Genomic DNA, 26,587 nt, shown 5'->3' with positions numbered 1-26,587 from the left:
GTTGTTTTTGTTTGCAATTTAATCATTAAAAAAATTCATTTATGAAAGAATTTGACCAGAGTCATGACCGGAGGAATATTATCAACACATTTTTCAAAAGCTATTAGATTACTTGCATGTGTCAAGAGCCTCTCTTCCATCCTGGCACCCCCCTTCAATCAAACTGTACAGGAATTTTCCTTTACAACCTTAAAACATGCTGTAGATGCTAATAGAAGAAAATGCTTTCGCAGGCAGTTTATAATAGTCCCAAATAAGCAATTAAGCTGAAGAATAAAACTTTATTCTAAGCCGAGGCATCTAGTTATATATTTAAAGCTGATGTTGCATTTTTACTTCAACACTTACAATTTAACTTAACAGGGGAAAAAGATGTTTTCTCCGCTAAACTCAGGGCCTAAAGCCACAAACTATCACCATTTATTGCCGAAGATAATTTTTTCAGCTGAAATGCTTAATTGAAAGCATTATAACTCCCGGTTTAGTCATTTAGTCCTACTGTTAAGGGTCTATCCATCTACGAGAGCAAACAGTTATAATTATGTTTGGGGAAATGATAGCTGGCTTGGAAAGGTGAGATAGGAAATAATATTTGTGACCACAGGGCAGCCTTAAAAAAGGAAAAGTAAGTAGAGAACACGGCGTGAACTTTGTTGACACAACCAATTGTAGCTCTTCCCGTAGACTCGGCCATATCAGGATTCGAGAGAGTTTTTGTTGCTTGCAATTTCTTTTAATCATATTTGAAGTTATTTTTTGGAGAGTCAGGGCACGAGATGGCTGAACAGAATGATTTTCATTTTCTCTCGGCTGCCAAAACCTAGATGAAAATGTTTTTCTTTTCATTTCACAAGGGTGATCTGATCACTTTTATTATCAATGAACCCCTACAGCAATGCAAAGTTGCAGAAATGAAATTTGTCTCATATCAATGTAAGCCTGACAACACAATATTTTTTTGCAATGGTTTAACAGATTATTGTTCGGCGGTGCTGGAGGGATCGTGGATGCTTCCAAAATCAAATGATTCAAATTGGTCAATTTAAAGGTGTATTCTCCCTAAATTAAAGAACTATTTTGCTTTATTCCATAAAAAGTCCCACATATGCTACATATGGTATCACAGCTAGCTCCATAAAAAAAAATAATGAAATACCACATACTGTATAACCCAGAAACAGGTGTGATACTGTGCAACCTCTTTAACTCTATCATATCACAAAAGGTGAGAGTTAGAAATGAGCGAATAAATTCTAAATTAATTACACTGGACAATATGTTGTAAAGAATCAAGTTGTGTCTTAAAGGGGTTGGCCACTTTCTGGCTACTGTTGACCAATGAGTATGTAAGAGGATTATATGGCACTAATGTAGCCTTTTTTGAAATTCTGTGCTGTTTTCTATATTTTATTAGGTATGCTCCCTTGTTTGCCAAGTCTTTTGTGCTGTCCACAAAGAGGTCCTTTCCATAAAATGGCTGCTGAAGGAGGGTCTGTGACCAGGCAAATCACCTCCATGTGATGCCTACTTCATTCATATACTCTGCACCTGTACTAATCTCCTAACACTACAAGTGTAGATGGCAGGTCCAGTGTATTTAAATCAAGGACACATCACATGGAGATGATTTGTCCGGTAACATGACCCTCCATCGGCAGCCATTTTATGGACAGGACCTCTGTGTGGAGAGCACAAAAGACTTGGCAAACAAGGTAGTACACCTAAAGAAATATAGAAAATTGCACAGAATTTCAGAAAAAGCTATATTAGTAAGTGCCATATTATCATCTTACAAACACATTGGTCAACTGTAACCGGAAAGTGGACAACCCCTTTAATCAACTTTTTTCATGATTCCATTTGGACAAATTTTGAGCAAGACAGAGCTAAACAAGGGAGAGAGAGTAACAAAAATACTAAAAATGAAAGAAAAAAGTGATAGACTATAGAAGAAATATGAATTGTAGGTAATCTCAGAGTGTTGTACACAAATTTTTGGGCCAATTGGAACACTTTTAATTCAATTAGAACCTATTAAGGCACTAATTGGTTAACTGATTTGGCTGAGTCAATGCGGCATAGAATTATAAGCAATTTGCTCATCTCTAGTGGAAGTACGTTAACCTGAACCTCTACTAATATCTAAAAGAAAGAAGCCATGGTACACTATAGCACTTAAACCCTAAAGACTGCAGATTTCCATCAATTAAGATTTTATGCACTGTGATGTGTGCACCAGCATCATTCATATTCACCAACTTTGGCATAATCAGTGAAGATCGGTGGCAACCCACACTCTATTTTGGTGAGTGTAAATGGGCTTTAGTCTTTCAACAGTTTGTATTTTTACTATAGGATAATTATGCTTAGCTGGGACATTCCTTTACATCTTTATGCCCTTTACAGTGTTTAATCTGTCACTTTTAAAATGTCTTGAGGACCTTTGAGGAGATCATATACAAAAGTTCTCCAGTGATCAGATGTGGAGTGATGTTGAACACTATACATTTTTGTAATATATTTAAATTAGGAACATGTTTTGGCTGAACTCTCTTCTGTAAGACATATTTAATTTTGTCAAGTATTATGAAAATATGGTGTCAGTCCATCCTTCAAATCCTCACAGTCAGTATCTCTTCCTTACAATCTTGACTTTTACATTTCAACGTGTTCAGAAACCCAAAGATCTGAAGTTTTTTCCTAGGAAACAAATGATAGTTAAAACATTATGCAAATCGGCACATCTCAAGGGGAAGATAAAAGTGACTGTGGATTATACTTCAACGCAATCTAAGTTCCTATTTGTGTTCAAAGCCCTACCTTTTCTCACTTTACGATTAACACACAAGTGAGCGCGCCTTTGATGAAAAACATAAATTAAGAGAAAATGTTTTGTAAGTGTCTGGTGAGGCAGGAACACTTTCATGTGCCAAATGCATTTGAAGGAGGTGAAACCATGTGAAAAAGAATCAGAAACTATTGAAGTTGGACACAAGAGGAACAAGCCTAGATTGAGAGCTAACAGCATCCATTATAAATGGTCCACCAGGACAACAAGCAGAGAGACAACCTCTGATGTTCTGGTCATCTCATAGGGGCTAAGACACCTTTTGGGTTCTAACAGTCTCCAAGGCATTGGTATACGGCTAGCAAAAAGTTTAATTGCCAACCTATCAGAATAGAGCTCTTAGAGGGCTCTGATTATGAGAACAGAACTGCATGTCAATGGCCGATAACTGAATAGTCACAAGTAATTTCTTTCTTGCAGTGGATAGAGTACCATAAGAGCATGCAGGAGGTAAGTGTTACAGTGTGCTGAAGCTGGCACCTTATGCAGACACTGTATCAAAGAGATTGTAGCTGACACTTTTGCAGTGATTTCTACTGTTACAGGGTCAGTATGGCTCCTGATGTTTTCAGGGCACTGTGACTATCAACTCTAGGGAGGACATTGTCACTTTTTTAGGACTTAAAAAAAAAAGTGCAAGGAATAGCAAGTAGAGTTCAGTAGATCAATTCTTTACTTTACTTTCCATTCACAAAGCATATTGACCCTGCCCCAGAGCCATTTTTAGGATTATATATTCAATATGTTATTGTATGGCACACTATAGAATGTATCTATTGGATTCTAGTTTCTATTACTTGCCATTCTTTTGTGTTTAAATGTGAGGGAAATCTGATTAAATATTTAATCTAGCGGAAGGAACCAAAAATCTATTAAATTGGTATGCTGATTTTCTGGCATAGAATAGTCACAAATTTCAGCACAAGACTTGCCAAAAATAGCTATTTTTTTCTGTTTAATACCACCCTTTCACTTTTGAAATGTGTGGTTAGTTATGTTAATGACTGTAACTTTTTTTTAAAAGTTTCAAAATCCCAATGCGGGGTAATGATGTAGAAAAACTGGAGTAGCATTTCTAGATAAGAGGATTAGTTTTAAAGGCTATGGGAAATCTATGCATAGTATGCACCCTGTATATGTTTTCTATTAGTAATAATACCATACATTTCTCAAATGAGAATCTGGAAGCAGCCTCACTGTACTAAGATTGTACTAAGAGGTTCTTAGGGTAGCATCACTCTGTCCCATCTTGATTTGCCATTTTGCCAAATTTTTCGGAAAAAATTTGGTTTGATCCGAATACATTGTAGTGGTGTAGAACACTGTGCATTGTAGTAACATGCATAGGTAGTCTGCTTTGGTAGTAAATTATACTGTGACATGCAGATGACAGGCATCGCTCTTAGAATCACAGCATACTTCACTTATTTGGGCGGTCACAGGGCCAAAACTGACCAAATAACTTAAGTATCAGCTCAGTTTTACAGATAGATGTTAGCGTCAAGAAGAAGCGCACTCCTTTTAAACCTTCGTCAGCACATAGATGTCTACAGAACTTGTTATATTAAGCGCTTATACAAGTAGAGCCCCCCCGACAGAGTGGAGAGGGTGTCAGCAGTAAGTTTGTGTTGACGTCACTGATTAATTTTCCCCATTCTCTGATCCGTCAGAACAATTACCCAGAAAAAATAGATCCTGTCTGTGGAGCATACGCCTTCATTCGGTTAGCATTTGCTCAATAATCCATCAGTATTGCTAAAGGCAAAAAAAAAAACGGAGTGGATCTAAAACAGAGATGACACATGAATGGAATATTTACATGTCTTCTGTGTTTTGTACCCACTCCTGCTTTTGGCTACCAAATCATAAGCCAATTCTAATGGGACCTTACAGGCCTTAAAGTCGCTACACAGACAGGATCCGTTGTACATCTCATTTTTCCTTCCTTCTGACAGATCAGAAGAAGTGTCAAATAAATAATGATGTCAGCCAAGCCGAAAGCCAAAATAGTGGACCAGTCATGAAGTGGGGAGGGTGGGAACAGCATGAGAAGTCCACAGAGTGGACCTATGACATAGTGGTGAGGTAAAAGCAGCATGAGGTGACCACAGAGTGGCCCAATGACAGGGTCTGGAGATGGCAGCACCATGAGGAGACCACAGAGTGGCACAATGACAGAATCTGGAGGTGGCAGCAGCATGAGGATACCACAGAGCGGCACAATGACAGAGACCGGAGGTGGCGGCAGCAGCATCAGGAGGAGGCCACAGAGCAGCACAATGACAGAGTCTGGAGGTGGCAGCAGCAGGAGTAGCCCACAGAGTGACACAATGACAGAGTCTGGAACTGGCAGCAGCATGAGGAGACCACAGAGCGGCACAATAACAGAGTCTGGAGGTGGCAGCAGCATCAGGAGGCCACAGAGTGGCGAGGTGACATACTGTGGAGGTGGGTGGCACTACCAGTACCCGCTAAAGATGTGTGGCATCAGGCGGGTAACAGCATCAGAATAGTAGCTGAGGCAGGTAGTCAGAAGAAAATGGTCTCATTTGTCAAATTGTTGGTGTGACACCATGGATGATGTAGTCAGATGCATCAGGCATTAGTGTGTGGAAATTCTGCCTGATCCACGCCTGATTCATCTTGATGTAGTGTCCCACTATGTGCTATATGCTAAATTTCATATCAAATGTATTGTGGTATCATGCTGTAATTCCTTTTATCAGGCTGGCAGTGTCATTTACCTTAATTCGCCCCTATGTGGTGCTTGCACCACTTATATATATGTATGGGGGGGGGGGGTGTAAAGTTAGTGTGTCCGATGCTAACGAAGAGATGAGGAAGTTAATGGAGGAGCTGGAAATTTGTATTTCCACGGAAATAATTCCAAAAAAAAATTAACACATATAAATGCAGCGGTTAATGCAGAATACAAGGTTTTATGTCCACCGAAATAATTTAAAAAAGATTTTATCGCATAAAACTGCAGTGCTTATCGCTGAATACAAGATTTTACCACATATAACAGCATCGCTGAATACAAGCTCCTGGGAAGGTCATGGAGCATCCCAGGCATCTAGCACGGGGCCCCCACGCTGCAGATTTATCATGTAGACGAGTAATAGACGAACATATGCTGGGACGGTGTGCGAATGCGATCAAATGTTCACGAACCGCAAGTTTGCAGCGGGTCTCATTTACTTTAATGGCAGGCGAACCTGAAAAACCTTCAGCTCATATTTGCAGCCAATAAATAATTACTAGAAATGCACTAATAGTCCCACAACATGGACAGTGACAACCCAGATGTATTATTCGAATTTGCGATCTCCATTCATATTTTTTTTTAATGCAAAATATTGGCAATATAATTTTTGCGTACGCGCATGCGCCAATGCACTATCCAGTACCCAAATGCACTATAAAGAAAGTATATTGGTATATAACACTCCGCTTCAATCAGTTTTTTGGGGGGATGACTGGTATATCACACCAGTAGAAATTATTTGTTCCAATAACGCTTGTCCCTCTATATACCTGCAGTATCGCAGCAGAACCGCACACAACTGCTGCACAATACAAACGCACTATAATATACTTTCTAACATAGAAAGTATATTATAACATTGTACAAGGAAGGCAATCCATTAGAATATACATAAAGAAAAAAACGTAACCTTTAATAATGATACTATGAGGGTCCATTCACACGTCTGTAAGTGTTTTGCGGATCCGCAAAACACGGACAAAAACACGGACACCGGAAATGTGCATTCCGCAATTTGCAGACCGCACATCGCCAACACTATAATAGAAAATGCCTAATCTTGTCTGCAATTGCGGACAAGAATAGGACATGTTCTATTTTTTTGCGGAAACGGAAGCACGGATGAGGAAACGGAATCCGGATGTGGACAGCACATTCCGGCCCCATTGAAAATGAATGGGTCTGCACCCGTTCTGCAAAATTGCGGAACGGATGCAGACCCATTTTGTGGACGTGTGAATGGAAAAGGTATCCCTCAAAATGAAAATAAATTTAATTATTAAAGTTAAGCAAAAAGCATAGATGTGGTCGGCAATAACAAGTGCTCGGCGGCACCAAATCAGAAACCATGTGTCCTACCACAATCCGGGGGGTTCCAGTGCACATCCATGAATCCCAGAGGGAAAGTAAAAAACATCTATCCCTGGGCTAGATGATGATGTGGTATTGAAGGACAGGGTGGGCAAAGAACTCTCACTGATATTGCCCTACAGGGGGGTGCTATTCTGATCCTGATAGCCTAACCACAGACCACCAGTCCTGATAAGAGCGACCCCGTCCGGAACCTTACCCTATATAAAATGGCCCTAGTAAGCCCCTAGCCCCTGACTTCCAGGTGATCACTATATAGATCTATGTGTTTTTGATTCATTATAAAAGTATATTATAAGTATATTGCACCCCTCTGTGTATCACACCTATCGATAGCACACCTATACCAGTCCTTAAAAATCCTTGTGTGGCCCTATTAGCTAGCGTTTGGTGTCCATAACAGTCTGTCCCTGCTCCACACAGCAACCTCTCCCTACACTGGCAAAACACTAAATGTAAAATGGTGGCCAGATCAGGTTTATTTATAAGGTAGGAGGTATGTCCATGTGCTGAAACGTCTCAATTGGCTGTCCTGTACCACCGGATAAATGTGTTATGGGTCAAAGTTCTTCACGATGTAAAAGAATATGGCAGGCGCGAATATCTCCATATGTTCGGCGAATCACGAACACACAAAGTTTACCGTGAAACGACCGCTGGGCGAACCGCAAGGCCATCTCTAATCGAGACATAATGGAGATTTAACCGCATATAACTACAGTGCTGACCCATGAATACATTTTGTTTTTAGACCAAAATTCTTCAAAAAAGATTTTACCACATATGACCGTTGCACTGACTGACTGCTACTGCCGCTACTTCCATGGACCCCTACTAATTACTGGGTAGGTAAGTTGCTGCGAAGCAGGTGCTCCACCCTGGGCACGTTTGGCTCCCGACCTCTCACTGCTGCCAGCCATGCTGGTCCGTCATTGACGGAAGGTATGTGTCACCGAGATTCCTGGCCTCGGTGAGGTAAGAGCTGCTAATTTCATGTGTCAGCGGCAGCTAGTGCTGGCTGACATGGTTTTGCTATTTAGTATGGCTGTAAAGCCGATCTGGGCCGGCTTTAACTGGGAGCAGGCAAAGTGCTGGTCTTGGTTTGAGCTATAAAACACAGGCAGCACCGTCAGGTGGTGGAAATTTACTCCTCTCTGACAGTGAAGCTCTGTCAGTCTCTGTGTTGGGACCTGGGAGTTTGGGCCTGGCTGAAGGCCTGCTACCTTGTTGGCGTGAGAGCAGCTGATTTCTGCTATGTCCAAGGATTTCAGCATTGCTGCATGGTGTGAACAAACATCAGACTCAAGGTGACTGTTTTTCTTGAAACTGACTTTTTGTTTTGCTTATCCTTATGTGTGAATAAACACCGAACTGTTTAAGTTAAAGACGTTGTCGTTGCCTCTATACTGCGTCCGCAAGCCTGTCTACCAGAGCAAATCCCCACAGTATATATTTTTCTTGTCATACTGAATAAGATACTAAGATATAAGCCACTAAAGGCTTTCTAACATAGCACTTGCGGCCCAATAACAAATAGCTGGAATGACAGAGCAGTTTAATGGATATTTGGATCCCCAAATAATCGTTCCCTGCTCTTGTAAATCACTTTCCTATCAATGTCGTCTCTCCCTGCACCAAGATGCTGTGAAATGATTCCTCCCTATCCTTTCCCTGCACTTATAAATCCTTTGTTCAGTTTTTTTTTAAACATATAGCTTTTTCCAATAGCTGTCCCTAGCGCCTTCACACATCTGTCCCTGCACTCTGAACGCTGGAAAATGGCAGAATATAGAATGGCTGCTGTATTTATACGGCTGTGACATCACAGGGCTTGCTGGCTGCTGATTGGCTGCATGCAGGCATGTCAATCTGGGTGATACCGCCTTCCCAGAGTTCCTTGCTCCATGTCCTCACACGTGTAGCCGCCATTTTAGGAAAATTGCTATTCATTACCAGGAAGTGCGAGGAAATTCCCATTAGTTGCGAATCTAAGTTTTCCTGAAATTCGGATCGAATTTCACTTCATCAGCTTCGATTCGCTCTAATGATAATCACCCATCGGCTCTCATTTGCACTGGCCGGATTACACAGGCCGATGCAAACTTTAAATGAAAGAGGAGAGATTGCTGCCACAGTCCTTCCTCCCTCATTCTCTTTTGTAAATGATGAGCAGCATATCCCTCATTACACAGGAAGATGTGCTGCCGACAACCAGGCATCTTTCATCCTGCGCAAAGATGCCCATCAGTCGAAGAACAAGTGTTTTATCGTTCATCAGCTGATCAGCTGATCAATTATCGGGAACAAGCAGTCATATTCCCGATAATTGGCCTGAAATTATGCAATCTAATAGGACCTCTTCAGTGTATGGCTCTGGTGATCGTATTCACTGAAGACTAAGGGGGTCATTTATTAAACAGAAATAAATTTGGCGTATTTCAGCTGCCAAGTCTAAAAAAATTGGGTGTGGTGTAAGGGGATGGGCCGGCAATCCTGGTTAAGGTGTTGAAAATGGTCTAAATGTAAGACAGCAAGGAAGCTGTCTTATATTTCGAAGCGGCGGTAGATCAGCCGAAGTTATGTAGAGGCTACAGGGATCCACCCCAGGTGCAGGGCTTTATTAATACCGGTGTCTAAAATGCTGATCTTAATAAATGTGCTCCTAAGAACCTCTCCAATCATACTGGGGCTGCCCCCAGAATCTGATTTGTTTTTGATGCTTTTTTTTAACAGCACAAATTGCATTCTGAAAACCATTTCATACTATATTACTGTTAGAATAAAAAAGAAAAATTACTACTTTTGGTGAACTGATGCCAATCTATTGCTTATATATACTGTACATATATTTATATATATATATATATATATATATATATATATATATAGCAAACAAATAAAGTAGCAGCACACCACTAAATGCACTAAGTGCATTTAGTGGTGTGCTGCTACTTTATTTGTTTGCTGTATTATTGCCGGGTAGCCTGCACCTGCGATTAGTCTCAGGAGGTGCTGTTCCGTTTTTTGCTTATATGTATATTATAGAGGACTAGGCATCCTCTTTGGAACTTAGCACTCCTTGCCCATCCCCCAGCCCTTGGTGTTTTTAAATCAGAGTGAAAATGGAGCTGGACCCTCCATGTTAGAGTAGGTCCCACCTGATAAGAAGCAACCTTGTCGCCTGGTAGGTGGGCCCGACATATTTTTGATCAATAATATGCGCTAAAAGCTTCTTTACTGCATTTGCAGTAATTAATAATAATAATAATAATATTGGAGTCATGTATTTGACCCTGTTCACATATTCACCTGTATACTCAGTCTTAGTGCATTTAGTGGTGTGCTGCTACTTTATTTGTTTGCTGTATTATTGCCGGGTAGCCTGCACCTGCGATTAGTCTCAGGAGGTGCTGTTCCGTTTTTTGCTTATATATATATATATATATATATATATATATATTATTTTGATAGTGTTTACATGGGACTAATGTATAGGATTTTAATGTTGAATGAATCTATTAGAATTAGAGATGAGTGAAGTTATGAATCGAGTAGCGGGCACAATGATGAGGAATGGCGATTGTGCCGCACCCATCATTGAACCCCTCAGATGCCGCGTTCATTGATGATTGTGACATCTGATGTAAAAATTGAGGCCTTTCAGGGGTTAAAAAAAAAATCATACTAAGGGTACTTTCACACTAGCGTTTTTGTTTTCCGGTATTGAGTTCCGTCCTAGGGGCTCAATACCAGAAAAAAACTGATCAGTTTTATCCTAATGCATTCTGAATGGAGAGCAATCCGTTCAGTATGCATCAGGATGCATCAGTTCAGTCCCTCTTACGTTCTTTAGCCGGAGAAAATTCTGCAGCATGCTGCAGTTTTCTCTTCGGCCAAAAATCCTGAACACTTGCTGGAATGCTGGATCCTGCATTATTTTCTATTGAAATGCATTAATGCCAAGAATTCTGGAAAAACGGATCAGGTTTTGCGGTCTGCGCATGAGCAGACCTTTAAAAATGTGAAAAAGATAAATACCAGATACGTTTTTCCGGATGACAACCGGAAAGACGGATCCTGTATTGCAATGCATTTGTCAGACGGATCTGCATCCAGATCCGTCTCACAAATGCATCCGTTTGTGTCCGGATTGCCAGATTCGGCAGGCAGTCTCGGCGACAGAACTGCCTGCCGGAATCCTTTGCCGCAAGTGTGAAAATACCCTTACCTCATCCATTTGAGCGTGAAGAGGCCACCACGGCCATCTTGATTGAAGAGCCCATGTGAAATGTCACGCAGAACGTGATGACATCATCGCTCTGGCTGGCGTGGTGACGTCATATCTCACCGCCCACAAGATTTTGCGCTGGACCTTCAATCAAGATGGCCCTGGATGCCTCTTCACACTCATATGGATGAGGTGAGAATGTTTTTTTTTTTAATGCAATTTCAGTGAAAATTGATTTGTTACCATGAAGCACAAGAAAATTTGGCTTTGCGGCGAATTTAATTTTTTCCTGAAATTCGGATTAACGTCCACTTCAGAAGCCTTGATTCACTCAGCACTACTTAGAATGTATGTGAATTCCAATTGTGCTTTTTATTGCATGTATATATGTTTATATTTATTATAAATATTTTGTAATAATTTGTAAATACATATTTTTCTTTTGAATCATTTATTTTTTTATTATTGTTAATGCTTATATATATTTGTGTATTTGTCAGAATAAAAAAATAAAATAAATACAAGAATAAAAATCACCTGATGTTCGTACTGTAATTCCTTCATATATGTAATTTTACAGGAATGCTGCTCAGAGCTAATAGTCTGGAGCAAATAGGACCGAGGAGATTACCATTCGCAATCAATTAAGAAAATGATGATGAACAAGTATAAGCATCATAAATTTAGGTTAGTGATGTACATAAGAAATAACGCTAATGGCAAGAATACCGACAACTCGGTCAGATTACTGTAAATAATAGCAATTTAAAATGGATGGATGTATTTGCTGTTGGGGAACTTTATTGCGTTAATAGCACTTTTATTATTTGATTAAGCCAATAATCCTTTTTTGATGTTTCACTTTGTTAGTTGTTGACATAATTTATTATTTTTAATTTCAAAATGCTATGCTACGTTCTGTAGAAAATGATTGCCTTTACCATGTGGGGATATGAATGTGCTCCAGTTGGAGTGATGTTATTTATTTATTTGAAGAGGATTTTATAGACTTCTCAGTGTGTTTTCTAAAAAACTGCCATTTCTAGAGTGTACCAACAACTATTTGTGGGCTGGAAATTGTATAATTTGACATTTGGCATTACATAATGCAATCAGTGGGATTTCAGAGGAGCATAATGGAAATTTCAGTTCAACAAAGAAATCTAAGTATTAGCAAAACATTTTTGCTTATTTCTTTTTTTTTTACTTTGAAACATATTGAGCTCTAGGACGCGACTGATTTGTTATAACAATAATCTCCTGAATGCCACATATTCACATAACTCTCTGTATAAATTGTGCATGCTCAATTCTACTCTAACATCCTTAAAATGTAAGTTATAAAAAAGAATTATATAAAACAATGTAACACTGCGCGTTACCTCTACAATAATAGCCAGCCTGTCTCCACCTTCCTATCTATCACACAGATGTATACAACAGTATCGGCATCTATATATGTCTCAGTCCTACCTTGACATAGGTGTCCGTGCTGCTGCTTCGTATCGCGTGATGGTCCTCGCTTCTCTGCTATAAGCGTCTACTGTATGGAGCAAATGAGGGAAGCGGATCCCAAGGAAGATGGTTTTCACATAGACTATTTTAGGTATTAGAGATATTAAACTTTTAGAGAGCGATACACTCCCGTTACCTTTTACTTGCGCTCACGTATGAGCGGGTGACGTCACCGCAAGTGAGCTACGGATGGCAGCGAGGGTCTAACCTCCTACGCGTTTCGAGTATGTATGGTATGTTGCCTGACGAAGAGTACCGTACGTACTCGAAACGCGTAGGAGAATCCATATGAAGACCTTGTGGAACATGATTTCCCTGAGAAGGCATTTATTTTTATTTTTTTGTGCTGCTGCCTTCAGAAGGATAATTTGAGGCAACTCTAGAAGCTGAGTCAATGTCGTAGCTAGGATTTCTTTCACCCAGGGCAAAGATTTTAGTTTTCTGTCCTAGTCCTGTATCTGAATACCCTGTGGCTTTTTGGTGTTTCCCCTGACACCTAGCATTTGGGGTTGCATCTGGAGTTGCAGCTATTCTCTAGCCATGGCCTAATGTTCTTCCCAACCATTAAAGATGGTTTTGCTGCAATGCACATTTTGATTGTAGGGACTCCCAATGCTATGACCCCCACAATTGCTAGAAAGGTGGCCCCGAGCTCCCCATACCACCTCACTGTGCAACTGGAAGAAGGAAGAGCTTGATTAGAGTGGTGGACAAGAATACACTGCTGTTCAGTGTCTATGAGAAGGATGAAAACAGCCAAACCAAATGCATACCTGACAACCACTGTAGTCAAACATCTACTTGTTGCTGTATAACAGTGAGGTGAAAAAAAGAGTTTGGGACTCCCAAAGAGATCCAAGTTGTGGAACCCCTCAAGTGATCAAAAATGTATTAGCTATCTATTAGTTAATACATTTCCATTGTGGCACAAGCCTTTTAAGAGCTACTATATCTTCTATTCTCCATGTCTGTGATATGTTCTAGCGCTGAGCGAATCAAAGGGAAAATTTGATCTGCTGTGAAGCCGAATTACCTAGTGCTTCTTGGTAGCGAATCTATTTTCCCTGAAATGGGGTAAAGAAAGTAAACAAAAAATACTTCATAATTTTTTTTTAATGGCCTACGTTGTGCATGCATACCAACAAGCACAAAATAGATATGTATAAGAATACGGCCACACAGTCAGGTTTCCTGTTGCAGTTTTGGAAGCCAAAATCAGGAATGGATCAAAAAAAGGATTAAAGGATAAAGGATAGATACAACTTCCCCTCTTTTTTTTTTATTGTACTCCTGGCTTTGGCTTCCAAAACTGTATGCAGAAACCTGCCCATGTGGCCATACCCTAAAGGGATAGTTTGTGACGATAAATTTGTGCCAAATTTGTCAAATGTCGCACATTGTTTGAATAATATTACACATCTTTAAATAGGACACTTTTGTCTAGAGATGTTATTCCACTTTTTCTACACGGCCTCCAAATGGTGTGAGATGTTGTACCTTTTAATAAATGTTGCACTGATAAATCTGGAGTGAAACATACCTAACCACGCCTTCATGTTCCCACCCACTCTTCAAAATCTGAGTGGTATAAAAATGCACAAAGTGTTGCAAACACTTTAAGCAAAAAATTCCCAAAAATTACAAAGCCCTGTTTTCTGACTGTTTGATTACAGAATTCTGTAGTACATAAATTACCCCCATGGTGTTTGTCCATTCACAAATACTCCAAAGTAGACAATCCAGCTAAAAGGCTATGATATACAGGTGAAACTCGAAAAATTTGAATATCGTGCAAAAGTCCATTTATTTCAGTAATGCAAATTAAAGGGAATTGCATTAATGCAGCATAAAATTAGGATTTTGTGAAAAGGTTCAATATTCTAGGTTCAAAGTATCACACTCTAGTCAACTAATGAATCCATACCCCCTAAGCAAAGGGGACCTGAGATTGTGACTTTTGGGTTTCATAAGCTGTAAGCCATAATCATCCAAATTATAACAAATAAAGGCTTGAAATATCTCACTTTGCCTGTAATGAGTCTCATATGTTAGTTTCACCTTTTAAGTTGCATTACTGAAATAAATTAACTTTGCACAATATTCTAATTTTTCGAGTTTCACCTGTATGATATGACATGGATCTGTGTGTATCTGTCTTATTTCCCCAGTTTTACCTCTTCTAGTAGATGGTACTTTTAAATTGACACTGTTAAATGTAGAATTTTTGCAATGGAAAACGGTAAGGTCATCGGCCATGTTCATTCTCATTTTTCTTTCATAGTATGCTGCCAGCCCCTTCATTTTCATCATACAAGATTACTGCATGTTAAATTAGTTTTTTTTCGAACTGGCAAATTAACATCAGCCAAGAGGCACTTTGCACAATTTTCATGTAACATAACATACAATTACTTTGTAATGCATTGCCAGATAACTATTTTTTTAACTTTCTTTTTCACTCAAAGGTGTAAAGGTTTTAAGGCAAATTGCAGCAAATGTGTTCTCAATTTAATATTAACCTGTAGTTATGATGCTCCAATGTATGCTGTGTTTTATCGGAGTACTGTATCATCCTCATATCTGTGATTTCAAACACCTTAATTTATTACATCAAATGTAAATGTGTGAGCTACAAATGCTACATAGACAACTCAGAGCCCCTGTGAAAAACATAGCGGGGCTAGTCATAGAGATTTCAGAGGACTCCTCAATGATCTGCCTATCCACTCATTATTGGAGCCATGGATGAAAGCTATAGCATCTTGGCTTCAATACAACCTAGTGGACTATAGAGGGCATCATTATTTTTATGCTTTCAAATGGATGGATTTTTTTCTACTGCCATTTTTTCATTGCTTTATTTGTTTCCTAAATGAAAAAATGAGGAACTGTTTAAATAGCCTTTGTTAAAAAATTTCTTCAAGTCCTTCACCTAGCTGGTGCTGTTGAATCTTACATAATCTGTCAGAGCACTGCTCCTCTTTATAACAGTTCTCTCTGCTTCCCTCCTACCCTCAATGTGGAAAGCAGGGAAGGGGAAAAGTTGTACATGGCAGATTAGGGTGTGGAGAGAGGAAAAGCATCCAAGGAAGCACCAAACAAAGCTTATAGATGAGGAGGAAAGCATGCACAAAGCCGAATGAAATTTTTCAATACTTCGCTCATCACTAGTAGTGGGTGTTCTGCTACACTTGCAGACAGTCCATGTGATTACTAGTGATGAGCTAAATATAGAAAAATTAGATTTGGCTGCCTCGCCAAATTTTACAAAAACAATTTGCTTTGTGACAAATTTCTTTGTCATGAAGCGCAATTCTTTGTAAGTAGTGGGTGCAATGACAGGGAGCAGCGATTACACCTTTCAGATGGCGCATTCACAGCTGATCGCGGCATCTGAAATTAACATTAAAGTGCAAAAGAAAAAGTAAATAAAATCATACTTGCCTTATCCATTTGATTGTGAAGAGCCGGCCACTGCCACCTTGAATGACGCTCTAGCGCAAAATCTCGCATAGCCCATGATGACGTCATCGCGCCGGCTGGCATGGTGACGACATACGTCACTGTGCATGAGATTTTGTGCGAGAGCTTCAATCAAGATGACAGTGGCTGGCTCTTCATGCTTAAACGGATGAGGTAAGTATGTTTTTTTTTTTGTTTGTTTTTTGCCGCCATGCCGCCATTCAGGGAAAATGAAGCACAAGGAAATGTGGCTTTGCAGTGAATTTTCCCTGAAATTCTGATCAACGTCCACTTCATAGACTATAATTCGCTCAACACTACCAACTAAAAATTCTAAAGGGGAATCACACCCTCTTTAGCATTAGTGTTCATCAGGGAGACAAGATCCCTTATGAGCTGTAGAAGAGAAAATTTGATGCAAAATAAAGCTGTGCTGATACATGAGAGCTAGAGAAAACAGCATTATCTTGGACACACATATCTACAGCATTTTCTAACAGGAGGGAAACATCTTAGGACAAAAGTCTTGAATTAGGAGTTGTTTGGAAACTGAATATCTGAAAATATATCTGAAAAATGAAGGAATGGAGATCGCAAACTAAAACATTTTTGAAGTGGCCATTTACTTGCTGTGTTTCAAGTAGAGATATTTTTAGAAATCTCATTGCGGCGAATAGAGTTTGGCAAGGCATATGTGGCTTCCTCTTCAGGATCCTATTCTGGAGATAGGAGATGGTCCCAGAGGTGGGACATGCACCTAACTGACACATGTGCAACAGACGGCCTCCCTCCAGGGCCCTCTATATCTCATCCCAGGTTTGATAGGAATGCAGAGTGGTGTAGTGCGGCCTAAATGTCTCTTCCTGTGTGTCACAGGATACGGCTGGAACCCAGGCTTTGGCTCTGAAGCAATAAATAGGGGGGATAATTGAGGGATTTGAATAAATAACGAGTCCAGACCTTGAGATGAAATTCAATGGTGGCTTTACTTCAATAAACGTTTCTCCAAACAGTTTCAGGCTTTGTCTTGGTTCCAGCAGGCTATAACATTAAACTGGCAGGCAAACTCAACTCTGCTATATCTTTCTGTCACTCTACTGTACTGACAAGCTAACTTGGTGTCTTTGTTTCCTCCTAATGCTGTATTTCATTCTTGTAGTCGGACTTATGTTCAGCCAAAAAGTAAGTTAGAATCCTGGCAGCTCCAACATGGAATCTCAACCAGAACTAACCAGAACTGCCCCACCTCCTTTTGGTAGCAAGCAGGACTAGCCCACTTCTGCCCAAAGGACAGCTCTGCCATTTATGCTGCCACCTGCTGGTGAACCAGGCACATTACATGTAATAAACAGTTACATAACAAGATTATGAATGCACATTGTGGAGGACCTGGAAAGACATGCATAAGATAACATTATATTAGCCCATTATAGAGATAGTAGCAGGGTGCAGTAGTGGTAACACCACTCTGGGGTGTTACACATGCCATATCCTTTTAGATGTCCTGAATGTCCTTGTGCGGCAAACCCTTTAATTTATAATATATGAGAGGAATAATAGAGGAACAGCAGAGTAGAGCGTTATGAGAAAATATTCTTCAAAATGATTTACTTTTGCAGACACGTCAGATGGTCCAACATATTAGTAAGAGGAACAGCACCACTCTTGCCTATGGGTCATATTTAGTATTGCAGTTTAAATGTAAGGAGCTGAACACCAGACCCAACCCATGAATTAGAGTGGAGCTGTTTCTACAAAAAAAACCTCAATATCTCAATTTCTACAGACTGAAGAGACACTAAGCTCTTAGTTCCTCATAGCCTTCATAGCATAGCGAAGCTGAAGAGCACAATGCCATAACCACAGTCATGTCACTTTGAAGACCCCTTGGAAGCAATAACATTTTTGCCTATGGGTGCAAAGTATTTGCTGAATACAAATGAATTCTGCTGACTTGAGTTAAGTAAACAATAGAGAAAAGAGATAAATCTTAAGGTTACAATCATTCTGCTTATCAAGCACCGGGAGCTTCCTGCTCTCATTATCATGGATGGCAAACTACTTTCCCGGATCGACCTTCAATGTCACATCAGTTTGTGCTTCAAGGCATCATTTAATTTGTTATCAATACCACTTCATTAAGAATACACATACAGATAGATTATTACAGTGTACTCCGCACCAAGCCTTGAGGTTCCTTTTCTTTCTTTTTGCTTTTTTTCTCTCCTAAACATACAATCGGCAGTTGTCGAATACTGTTCCTTTAAATCCTTATAGACTTCATCAAAGTAGATAGACTGATCATCTTCACTTGCAGAGGTGTAACTATAGGAGAAGCAGGGGAAGCGGCTGCTTTGGGACCCGGACTCAGAAGGGGCCCACTCAGGAGGAGGACTAAAAGATTTTATTGTCAGGGCCCCCTCAACAGTATTATACAATGACATATATACAGTCTGAGAGAGCAATCTTTACAATCCACATGAGTGGGGGGTAGCATGAAAGGAGGGGGTTGCAAAGAAGATACTGGGGAAGGGGGGACCCCATTCAAAAAATTGCTTTGGGGCTCAGTCATTTCTAGTTGCGCCACTAATCACTTGCATTACACTGTACCTTTGTTACACCCTTTTGACTATTTGTAAAACCTTAAAGGGCATCTGTCAGCAGATTTGTCCCTATGAAACTGGCTGACTTGTTGCATGTGCGCTTGACACCTGAAGGATCTTTGTTGGTCTCATGTTTATATGTTATATGGGGGAGAAAAAAAGAAGAACTGGGTCGCACATCCACAGTGCTTGGCTTTGACCTAAAAAGTGTACAGCCCCCCGTATTGCATGCTGTACAAGAGGCATTAGTGTACATTTTGATCAAAAGGCATAAGCCCACTCACCACGTCAAGGAAGCCTCTATTGAGTGGGACCTACTCTGACAAAAGGGCGCAGCACGGTGCGATGACAAAGCGGCGATATCCTGGTAGGCGGCGGGACCCAGGAGTCAAAGCAGCAACCATGCTGTCTGACGATGCCACCCATGGCACTGGGTCCCACCAACCCACCAGAACAGCACCACAAAAACAAAGGCCACCGCACAGTACTGCACCATGTGAACAGCTGTCTAACACAGCATGTCCATTACTATCAGGAGCTACAGGTCAATGACCACTATATGCAATCCTGTGTGATTAAAACCACCTGTGCCCGCATTTATATGTGCCCGCATTGCTTAGAGTTAAGAAGTTTTAATATATACAAATAAGCCTCTAGGAGCACTGGGGGTGTTACCGTTACACCTAGAGGCTCTACTCTCTCTGCAACTGCTGCGCCCCCTGCACTTTGATTGAGAGGACCAGGCTGTGTAAATGTCATCACTTCTGCCTGGCCCTTAAAGTGCAGAGGGTGCAGAAAAAGTGGAGCCTCTAGGAGTAATGGCAACACCCCTGTTGCTCCTAGAGGCTCATTTGCATATATTAAAAGTTCATTTTTCTCAGCAAGGTGGGCACATATGAACATGGGGCCAACACAGATTCCTTCAGCTGCCAAGCACACATGTAACAGGTCAGTCAGTGTCAGAGGTACAAAACTGCTGACAGCTGCCCTTTAAAAAGAATTTTACCATCTGGTCTACTCCTTCTCTAAATAGGGAACCCAATGGCAATCAGCTGAACATTGCCCCCAAGTCATCATATTATTGCTATGTTTAACCTCCAGCTCGTACAAAGCTATAATACAGCACCTATAGACAGCGGAGTACATCCTACAGGGGCAGACCATGCATATGCTAGCTCCTACAAATGTAAGATTTCCTTGAGCAGAATTTCCATAAATGACATTCATCTGCATCGTTGTGTAGACGTGAAATTGTTTTGATCTATAGTAAATACACAGACAACTTTCTCCTCACGTTAAAAAAAAAAAGTTAAAAAATAAATCAATTTGAACTGTAGTCTAGACTCCTGGATTTACCTTTATATAAAAACCATTCAATGTTTAGGGTAAAACTGAGCATTTTGCCAAATTCTATTCTGCTTATTTCAATTAATTCAGTGTTCCATGCGGACGAGTAATTAAAACTCCACGATAAAGAAAGAAAAGCCGGGTGCTCCGTTCCAACGCATATACTATTTCAAGATGTTTACTAAATCGCACTTTTATAACGAGTGCCAAGGAAAAAAAAGAACACATCGTACATTAATTGGTTGTCTTTCAGTCCAGACCATCTGTCTTTGTGATGTAATGGAAGCCGACAGAATTCTTCCTCTATGCTCGATAAAGAAAGTTGAGGCACTGTAACTCACCCGTCTCAACAGCCTGACAAACAGCGTTAAAAATAAATAGTTTATATGCTGGGTTTGAACTCATTTCTCTAGAAAATGTTTTTATATTTTGTGTATCCTCCCATTCAATCATGCAAACATTTCCATTTTAACTTCTTAAAGGGGTTATCCCATAAGTTTTAAACTCTTTTAGGCTACTTTCACATCTACGATTTGCATTCAGGTTTTGAGATCCGACAGAGGATCTCAAAACCAGGCCAAAACTCTTCCATTTTGTCCCCACTCATTGTCAATGTCGATGTTAGGATCCATTCTGTTCCAGTTTGTTCCGTTTTTTGACCAGACACAAAACCGCTGCAAGCTGCAGTTTTGTGTCCGGTCTGCGGAACCAGATTCGGCACTAACAATGTACGGTAAGTCAATGGTGCCGGATCTGTTTTTTTTTCTGTATAAAAAATAAATAAAATACAGATCCGGCACCCAATGACTTAGGGCTCATGGTGGCACTCCGCAAAACACGAATCCGCAAAAAAAGTGTGATGTCTGTGTTACATCCGCTTTTTTTTCGGTTCCATTGTAACAGTACCTGTCCTTGTCCGCAAAATAATAGGACAATAATAGGACATGTTCTATTTTTTGGCGGAACGCGCTTGCAGACATGCGGATATAGAATGCACACAAAGTCATTTCCTGTTTTTTGCGGACCCATTGAAGGAAATGGTTCCACATACGGTCCCAGGGGTGCACCACCAATGAGGCCAGGTGAGGCGATCGCCTCAGGCAGCACCAGGTGGGGGCAAGAGAGGGGCAGCCGAAGGGCTATGGGCTTAAGGGAAGGGGTTAGGTAAAGGAATTGGCATTGGGGAGGGAGGGGCGCTATTTAATTTTACACCTCAGGCAGCAAAAAGGCTAGGTGCACCCCTGTACGGTCCCAAAAAAAAATATGGAATGGACACGGAACAAAAATACGGTCATGTGCGCGAGACTTTACAATATTTTTAGTGCTGGATCCGCCTGAATCCGGATGTATTATATTGAACTGAAGCGCTTTGTTCCAGTCTTGAGATCCTCTGCCGGATCTCAAAAGGGGAATGCAAAATGCCTATGTGAAAGTAGCTTTACTCAAATATCTGGAAGACTTTCTGTTGGGTGGTAGCAGCTCATCAAGCACCTGAATCCCCTTGGATGTCCAGCAATTAACTCTTATTAACCCCTTCCTCCCCTGCATGCATGTAATGAATATTAAAAAGCAAACAATATTTTTATTACATTTATATTGTGTTAATACTTTAGTTGAATTGTCCTGTTCATTGCATAGTAATCGTTTTTACTGGATGATCAGTTTTATTATAGTTAACGGATGGCTTGGATTTTCATAGGCCAAAAAAAAAAACTTTTTGGGGAAATTATTTTAAAATTAACCAGAATTATTTTTTTAAACATGTAACAGCAAAGTTGTGCTGCTTAAGTTACTATTCATAGAACATATCTTCTCATCTGGGGGTGAAAATGGAGCAAACTACGCAACTTTATCTACCAGGATCTATCAGCCATGAATACAATGAGAACTCCGGATGCATTGTCAAGCTAAGATTGGATGATGCTGATATTTTGGCGAAATGCTGCTTATTTTATAACAGTGTTTAGTTGGAATCCCAGGGCAGCCGGCAGCTTTAGCACGCCACGTGAAGAAATCAATAGATGGCTTGATGCCAGGTTATGCTATGTTATTCCTGAGGGATAAGTATATCTGATGAAAGAAGCCAGTGCATGGTGGCCCTCGAACACTTACTGAGCTCTGTCTAAAATCTGACAGTTCTTACTGCAGTGATTCTTAAGCTACAGCAATGTGTTATCATGCTGACAGATTCACAAGCTGCACAGTAATCTGTCCGAGCCTATGGTCTATGAGGGACTGGACTGGCTGCATGGGCAATCAGGCAACGCTCGAGGACCCAGAGCACCACAGCCACAAAGCTAGAAATTGCATCACGTTATTTTACAGGAATGAGAGGTTCCAGTTTTTATTAGAAGCTCCAAATCTCCTGGTTCTCTTCATGTTAAAATGCTTTTAGTTGTCACTATCTACCAAGGTCCCATTAAATTCTGCATCTATGGCTATGAAATAAGACTGTGAAACCAATAGAGGGCGCTGTTCATAACTTAATACTGCCCTCTATTGGTTTTCATAGTCTTATGACAGCTGAAAAATAAGGCAGATTCTGCTCATTTGCATGTCTTCCCCATATGCCCATGTTTATGTAAATGAGTTTTTACATGACAAATTTGTATGGAAAGGTTATTGAATATTATGTTAGGACAATCGGAAAACTTTTTGTCGCCCTAATGATATTGATCTAGGTGTGCAGGTCCACCCAAGACATCCAACAGATGCAAAATAACTTTGAGGTTTACTGGTTCTCAGTCAGATGAGAGCTGGTTTGGAATATCTCATAGTGCACGAGGCTGCCATTGTAAGGTATGCTGACTAAGCCTGTCATTTGTTTAATAGATAGATTGGTGGTTTGCACATACCTGGCTTTTGGCATACAGCCTTTGTGTGGTTGTCTATTGTATGTCATAAATAATAGGAGTCTAAGACGCATCCATCAATTTCTAACCTTTATTTATGGACCAGGCACCCTCTTCTCTTCCAAGCAGGGGGTGTCTGGTTGTCCCACATTGACTTCCATTATACTCAGGTGCTCGGCTGAGCACACGAGTATAGCAATGTGTTCAGGTCGAATACTTTGGTGCTCGCTCATCACTGTCTACTATGTTTACAGTCTACCAATTAGTTCCATGCCAAAAGGAAACTACTACTCGAAACAGTGACTTCCCCAAAAAGAAGAGACCTCCAATTGTTTTAGGGTTATTGACCCTCACTAGAACAGAGCAGGGTATTAGTTGGCTGCATAAGTGGGTACTGGTACTCAATGAAGAGATCCAGCAGTCTATAGAGATTTACTGTATTTTACGATCTGTAGACACACCTGATGACAAGACGCACCCAGGCTTTAGAGGAGGAAAGGAAGTAGAAAAACATATTTTTCATCAGGCCTCCAATCAGACCCCTAATCTTCATGGGACCTCAGTTCAGACCCCCCAATCTTTATCAGACCTCAGTTCAGACCCCCCCCCCCAATTCTTTATCATACCCCCAAATACGGGTGAGTTCATATCACTGTTTAGCTTTCCGTTATTCTGGTTCGTTGGAAGAATAGAGAGAGAAAAAAAACTGCATCCTGTAAAAAACCGGATCCTGTTCGATCAGTTGTCATCCGTTTGAGCTATTTCCATCCGAGATCTATTAGGACGGGGCAACTACTGCATACTATGAGACAGTGATAGTTTGGACTAGATTGCAGATGAATTGGAGTTGAGGAGGATGGCAGTTAGACAGTTAGGCAGAAAAAAAATTACTCTTTCTTGCCTCCAATTTTCTTTTATCGTGCAATAAGCTTGATAGGTCAAGGAATGACTATAAAATGCATGCAAAAACAGAGATTTAATTGTTCTAATCAAGCAGTTGTATTTCATAAAATAGAGAGAGATCTACCATCTAGTCTTTGTAAGTGTTTTATAAATCATCGACAACAAAGAGGGGAACTCATTTCATTAGTTTCATGTTGCTCCAATTCCCGTTGCCTATGGGTGGTGTTGCCTGATTTAGGAAGATTATTTTTTTTTATTCATGCACTACTACTGGGCGAGCCAGAGGGAAGGTGGGGAACTTGGGAGTGGTTGTACTCACTGTGGTGCTTCCAGTGATGGAAGTGTCATACACTTTCTTCCCCTCAGGGCATACCCTGATGACATAGGGTTCTTCTTCTTGGTGGAAGTTCAGGGTGCTCTTGGTGTTGAGGAATTGTAGGGTACTCCCAGCCATAAGCGTGGCAGTGATGCACAAATAATGAGGCAGGTATTGGAACAAATGAATAGTCTTTACTAGAAACGTCTACAGCTAACAAATCGCATCACCTGCGATGCTAGGGAGGCTCGTTCCTCATCCCCACCTGCCATTGGCTGCTTCCCCCGACATAGATGTTTTCATCCATGCATGTAGAGAAGCAGCAGTGGCGGTGCAGGGACCAGGAGCGGCACAGGGAGCGGTGAGCCAGGTAGGTATATTCGGTATATTCAGTGTGGGGGGGGCCTGGATTATGGGGGGACATTGTTTAGCACTGGATAACCCCTTTAATGTTCCTTGGTCTTGTGTGTGTTTCTGTTTGACTAATGACTTTGATAAGTCTGCTTTGTATTTTGTTACCTTTCTATCCTGAGTTGTGTGTCCTTTCCGTGGCTGTGCAAAATTGATTCTGTTGGATGTTGTCAGTTGCCAGCTGCAGCAGGACAATTTCAAAAGCGAGCAGCCTGGTAGCTCCCCTGCAGCAAAGACCAGATTCACGTATAGAGGTTAAAGGGTTAAAACCAGGCACTGCCAGGATAACTCCCACAGGTGTAGCCCAACTTCAAACTGGTTAGTTGGCAGAGAGGTTCCACAGCCATTGTCCATATCACATTGCAGTGGGACACTGAACTACATTTTTAACATTAGGATTTCAGGGAAATAAAAATTGTAAAGTGTATATGGGCATTAATGGGTATCTGCCAGCAGTTTTCACAGTGCTAAACTGCTGACAGCACAAGGCAGGGACTGTGGAGAACAGTAAAAACATACCTTTTGTGGAGTTTTTATTATCAGGAGTAGTAAGAATATTTACTTTTATTCTACCAGATTCTGCTCCTTGAAGGGTATTTCAGTTGTTACAAGTATTTTATTGGTAGGGGTTCTACCACTGGGATCTGCCACGAATCATGGTAATGGCGGCCCTATATCCCTCAGAGCACTTTGAAATGAAGAGAGTGGCAGGTTGGGCATGTAAACTAAAGCTCCATTCATCTCTATGAGACTTTAGGAAATAGCCGAGCACTGCACTGAGCTGTCTTTGGAACTTCAGTAGAGATGAATAGAGCAGCAGGAGTAGCACTGTACATGCTCGACCTGCTGTTTTGTTTGTTTCGGTTGGGGGGGTGCTAATGGGTATGGGATCCCCATTCTCGTGATTGGTGGATGTCCCAGTGGTAGTATCGCCACTAATCTAATAGTTACCCCCTATTTGTAACAACCAGAATCTCCCTTTAAGTATAATAGAAGTGAATCTTCACTGCGAAGCTCCATCTCCATTGTACCCGAGGAGCAGGATCTGGGAGAATAAAAGTTGATACTCTCAATGCTCCTAATAATAAAAGCTTCACAAAAAGCCTGTTTGTATTTTTCCCCCTATCCCCTACCTACTGTACTGCAGTCAATAGTTTAGCATGGTCAAAACTACTGACAGATTCCATTTAAATGTAAGTCTGTAATTGGGAAAATGGGTGGTCTTGTTAAAGAAGGCTGCTAAATACATAGAAATGATAATAGGTTACAGAAAAATATGGATGATGGTGGGGGCTTCTGAAAAATCTGCGCCTGTGTTTAATTCATGAATGCTTCATAACATGAATTTCTGAAAACTTTTAATTGCAATACCATGCCTAACCACGCGGTGTGCTGTTGTGCTTCAGCAACAAGTCGCATCAATCAGTTTCATTCATTTTTTTTTCTTTTTCATTGTATAACTTATCATAAATAGTTGTAAAAATTACATAAAGAAAAATTCATATTTGTTGTCCATTATCGAAGCAAACAAATGTGTAAATTTGCCCGCTCACACGTAGCTATTTTTATCTATTATAATAAAACGAGTCTAATCCATTGTAACCAGTGGTGATAATAAATTCAGCTATGAAAGTCATTAAGCCACAACTGTTATATCTATTAAATGTATCATTTTTTTTCCTAGAGAATTGTAAAACCGGTGAACACACATGGCATCACAATACTTTCAAGATGTTTTGAAAAACCACAGAGCAGAAGCAGTATCACATTAGCAGCAATTTTACGCCGCAAATTTACAGCCATATTAATGGTCTTGAAAATAACAGAAGGAAATGAGTTCTGAATTGGAAACCTCCTGTTCTCCCAGGAAATCTCTGTCAAGAGGCCTCATGAGCAGCTTCCTTACTTCACTGGCTCAGTTAATAGCAGTTTCCTCAATATTCAAGCAGACTGCAGTACGGCAG

Source organism: Bufo gargarizans, chromosome 10, assembly GCF_014858855.1.
Source record: "Bufo gargarizans isolate SCDJY-AF-19 chromosome 10, ASM1485885v1, whole genome shotgun sequence".
NCBI classification, from domain to species: Eukaryota; Metazoa; Chordata; class Amphibia; order Anura; family Bufonidae; genus Bufo; species Bufo gargarizans.
The sequence above is the reverse complement of the archived record's forward strand: the minus strand, read 5'-3'. Positions refer to the sequence as shown.